We start from the raw sequence: 5085 nt of genomic DNA, 5'->3' as shown, positions 1-5085 counted from the left end.
ATTCCATCCTAAGGAAATGAGGCCACCACCCACTCAGTTGCTCAGCCTGAAAACCTCCAAGTCATTCTTGTTTCCCCTCTTCCCCTTATAACCCATATCCATCAACAAACACTATTAGCTTTTCCCCCACATGTCCTAAGTGTGGCCCCTTCTCACCACCTCCACTTCTCACACCCAGCCCAGCCACCCTAAGATGCCACCTGCAGCACTGCAATGGCCTCTGGACATGTCTCCCTATCTCCATTCTGGACCCCCAGTCCCCTCCCACTGTGCATTTATCATCTTGCCACAGCCAAAGTGAGCTTTACAAATAGAATGTGTGTGTGTGTGTGTTTGTGTGTGTGTGTGTGTGTGTGTAAAATACTGAATTTCTGAAAAGATGTTCAATCTCAGCAAGCGACTAAACATTTTGAAATTAAAATAACACATTGCTCAATGTAGTGCTTTGCACAAAAGTGATTACTCAATGAATATTTATTGTATTTTCATTTATGAATTGGCAAAACTTTTTAAGTATAAATGTATGGTATTAGCAAAGGCTCAAAGAAATGGCACTCTTCCCACTTCTGGAGAGACTGTGTTTTTTTATCAGGAAATTTGTCTGAAAAGTCTCTGAAATGCCCATATATTTTGAGCAATCACTTTCACCTAAATTTTCAGTTTAAGAATTTGACTAAGGATGTGCACAAAGTTGTAGCTTCTGCATCTTTGATGTAACCAGATGAAACCTTCAGAAACCAGTTGGTGTCTTGGTGTGTCCATTTGCTTGTTTTTTCTGCAGCTCTAGTTGGGTCAGGGGTTAAGAAAAAGATTTTTGTCATGTGACACAGAAAGGTTTTCCAGGCCTTTGTTCTGAGAGGCCAATGTTTCACAACCCTGACTTGAGTTCACTAGCCTGGGGTGGAGCCTGGGAAGGATACTTTTAAAGCTCCTTAAAGAATTCTCAAAGTAGTCTACTGAGAAGGATTGACCTGGGTTTTCCTCACCCACACAGCAAGAAGGGTTGTTCCCCACAATGAACTTTTCTGAAAGGAGCCCCCACAAGTGACCTTGCCTGTGATGGGCATGGCTATGTGGGAACTGAAGGGGCTGCATCCTAAGCCCCTGACTTGACAGGAGCAACTAGGAAGCCTGGGCCAGACCAGCAGTCATTAGTGGAAAGCCTCATGCACTCTTCTTATAGAACAAGCCTCTTTCCCATAAAGCAATATTGTAAAGGATAACTTCTTCAGACTCCATCCAAATTGCCACCAAACTCTATTATCTAGTTAGATTTTCATGAATATTTTAGAATACTGCCTGTCACATGGTGTTATGAACTGAATATGTATCCCCAACATTCATATGTTGAAATACTAACCCCTAATCTGTTGGTAGAGATGACTCTTTTTAAAGGTAATTAGATCATGAACCTGGAGCCCTCATTAATAGGATTCATGCCCTTACAGCTCTCTTGATCTGTTTTTACCATGTGAGGACACAGTGAGAAGATGGCCAAATGGAAACCAGGAAGAAGGCACCGAATCAGCTGGTACCTTGATCTTGGACTTCCCGGCCTCCAGAACTGTGAGAAATACACATTTTTCTTTTGGACCTCCAGTCCACAGTACATTTGTTATAGGAGTCTGAATAGACTAAGATACATTGTAAATGTTCGCTTTACTATAAAATAGGTGGAGAATAAAATGAGATAACAAATTGCAAAGTATCTTATCCATATCAGCTGTCAATATTTTTCAGGTCAGAATTGTTAAAAGGTTAAGAGTTAACATTTTAATCAAGCTACACTGTTATTCCTCCCCTTGCCCTCTTTTCCCCATTGCCACACCTGCCTTGCATTCATTTTACAGCCTGAGTTTGCCTGCAGAGATGCAGAGCAGGGCTTTGCACACCCTGCAGAGGTTGCTGGGTGACTGGCAGGATGGGAATCCCGAGTCAGCTCCCCCTTTAGATTTTCCTCTGGCCTCTCCCATCATTACCACTTCTCCCCCAAGGACATGCAGGGGTCAAGTCCAAAAGCAGGTGACTCTTTGGCAGGAAGAACATGGACACTCTGAATTAGAACAAACATCTGTGTGTGTGGTCATTTGCTCTCCCTCAAGCTGCTGAGAGGGGTCTGGAGACAGCTTCGGGTGGGCTATTCTGAGCTCTATAGAGGCCTGGGGTGGCAGACAGGTCAGGCTGCCCAGGCACTGGGGCACACTGTCTTCTGGACCAACTGCTTGCTCTGCGTTCACCTTTCCTTGCCATCAGATGACCAGAGACAAGATCAAGGCAGAACAGATATTGGGCCTTCCCAGAGCTTCTGTCTAAAATCAAAGGAGACTTCCTCTTACTGACCATCTATCTCAGTAAGAGAAGGAGCAGCTGATCCTCTCTGGTTTCCAAACATCAGTATTTTGGCTAGAAAGAAACCAATTTATATTCAGTAATCCAGCCATTTTAAGTGACAATTTAACCTTCCATGTTCAAAGATGAATTTTTTGTTTCATTTATAAAAATTCATTATTGAATAGGAAGAAGTTCTTTGTAGAGGAGTACATCAATTTCCTGTTACTGCTATAACATGGCCACCCACTTAGTCGCTTTGAAGGATACAAATACATTGTCTTACAACTCTAGAGGCAGGAAGTCAGACATGGATCATCCTGGGATAAATCAAGTCGTCAGTAGGACTGTGTCCCCCTGGAGACTCTAGGGAATAATCTTTCGCTGCTTGTTGCAGCTCCTGGAGGCCTCCCTCTGGTCCCTTTCCCCATCTTCAAAGCCAGCAGTGGAGCATCTTCAAATCTCTCTCTCACTTTGACCTCCTCTTCTGCTTCCCTCTTCCAGCTTAAAGGACCCTAATAATTATATTAGACTTGCTTCAATAATCCAAAATAATTTCTCAATCATAAGGTCAATTGATTAGCAACTTAATTCCTTCTGCAACCTCCATTCTCCTTTGCCATGTCACATGATACACTCACAGGTTCAGAGGCATGGGATGTGGAGATTGTTGGGGGATCATCATTCTACCTACCACAAGGAATATGCAACATTTTGGTTTGGCTGCTAAGCAAATGATGACCCTACCTACCTACCTACCTACAGATGGGTCTTCAAACTTCAAAAGAGGGCCTTGGGCCCCAGACAAGGAGCAAGACTTCCCAACATAATCAGGGCACCTTCTGGTGACAATAGTCAGGGTGGTTAGGAATCAGCATTGCTGATATTTAGGTGACTAAGGTAGCATGACCAGAGCCCAGATAGGTATTTTGTCCTTGGACAAAAAACAGGTTTGGGTCTACTCGAAGCAGTCAGGAAGAAGGAGGCCAGAGCTTGAGTTCGGAGGCCATCTGAGTGTCAAAGTTGGAAAAACGAAGTTCAAACACAAAATCCATGAGGCAAAAGTAGGGCTGACACTGTGAGATCAAGTCCTGGCAGAAGCCGGGAGCAACAAGAGTAGAATAGGAATTTAGCATCCAAAACTGAGCCCACTGAGCTGACGCACTGCTAGGTGCCTATTTGGCAACTGCCCTTAGAGTGTTGGGCAGGTCAGCCTGGCTCAAGGACACCGGGTTTGGCTGACATCATTTTTCGCACAGGTTAGAAATACATTATTGTTTTGATTCATTTTTGTTGTCTCCCCAAAATTAAAGAAGCTCAGTGGTTTGAAGATGACAATGTCCATTAGTAATCCTGGTGTGGAAACGGCATTTGGACCTCCTGGCTGGACTCCCTGCCCCCACTGGCTCCAGCATCTTTGCAGGTTACCGAAGTGTTTGCAAGCGGAAGAGAATTGAAATAAAAACCTGGCATCTTAATGCATGCCACTCACACCATTTCAAACAACTTCACATTCCATGGAGTCCCCTTTCATCCAGGTATCGTTGTACATTTTCTTCACTGCAATAATGGAATTGCACTGGTGAAGGAAGCAGACTACCATCAGAGTGATACAGGAAACCTCCAGTTTTTTCCACTGTGGCTCAGAAAAAAGAGCGTTATCATTCAGCCTCTAACTAATGTGCTTCCTAGATTTGAGGAGCAACACAAACCTCAGCCGACTCTGTAGTAAAATGTTATCTAAGTCCATGACATTTTTTACTGAGGATACAAAGAGCTCTAATATTTAGCCATAATTTCTAAGATGACGCAAGCAAGGGAAAATGTATTGAAGGAAAGAAAACAAAAATAAATAAAGGCTATTGCACACCAGACATGAGCCTGTGTGTTTCACATGCTTTTTCATGCACCCCTCATTCAAATCCTAGGAGATGGTGATTATTCTATCCATTTTAATTGAGCACTTGAGGCTCACAGAGAGTATAAATGACTTGCTCAAGGTAATTTTTAAAGCACATACCCACAGGCTTAAAATTTCCTTACATTTTAGCTAGATCTCTCTGATCCAAATAGCCTTTCCTCTATTACATAATACTTCTAAATATTATTAGTACTCTGTTAGTTTTCTAACCAGATTCCACTGCAAAATTCTGAATATCCTCAATGGTGGCTTCAGTGCAAATAGAAGAGACGTGTTAAAATACTGGTGGGGCCAGGCACAGTGGCGCACACCTGTAATCCCAACACTTTGGGAGGCTGAGGCAGGGGGATCACCTGAGGTCAGGAGTTCGACACCAGCCTGACCAACATGGAGAAACCCCACCTCTACTAACAAATGCAAAATTAGCCGGGTATGGTGGCGCATGCCTATAATCCCAGCTACTCAGGAGTCTGAGGCAGGAGAATTGCTTGAACTCGGGAGGCGGAGGTTGCAGTGAGCCAAGATCATGCCATTGCATTCCAGCCTGGGCAAAATAAAAAAAATGACTGGTGGACTTCCAGAAGGGTAGGGGTTGGCTGGTAGTGAGAGGAAGTGTGGCTCTGAGAAGGAGCATTGGGGGCATGGGGGAGATTAGGGGTCCTGATGGGAGAGGGAGAAAGGGAAGCCGTCTGGAGCAGTAGGAGGAGGACTGAACTTGGCCCTGGATTCCATGAGGTATCAGGGACTAAAACAAAAGGATCAACGAAATGACCTTATACTTTTTATATTCTGATGCAGCAATTGAAATCCTGGAAATGTATCTATCCTAAGGGATA

General features: G+C 43.8%; 1 long non-coding RNA gene across 1 annotated transcript; it reads right to left on the bottom strand.

The window, feature by feature from the left end:
• Window positions 1-580: 580 nt before the first annotated feature.
• On the bottom strand, window positions 581-4612 carry LOC116557350. Its single transcript, XR_004271478.1, has 2 exons — window positions 1361-4612; window positions 581-783 (listed from the first exon to the last, which is right to left on the bottom strand). It is a non-coding gene; the product is annotated as an uncharacterized LOC116557350 (long non-coding RNA).
• Window positions 4613-5085: the final 473 nt, after the last annotated feature.

Source organism: Sapajus apella, unplaced genomic scaffold (assembly GCF_009761245.1).
Source record: "Sapajus apella isolate SASKATOON/1434 unplaced genomic scaffold, GSC_monkey_1.0 scaffold19, whole genome shotgun sequence".
In the NCBI taxonomy this organism is placed as follows: domain Eukaryota; kingdom Metazoa; phylum Chordata; class Mammalia; order Primates; family Cebidae; genus Sapajus; species Sapajus apella.
The sequence above is the reverse complement of the archived record's forward strand: the minus strand, read 5'-3'. Positions and strand labels throughout refer to the sequence as shown.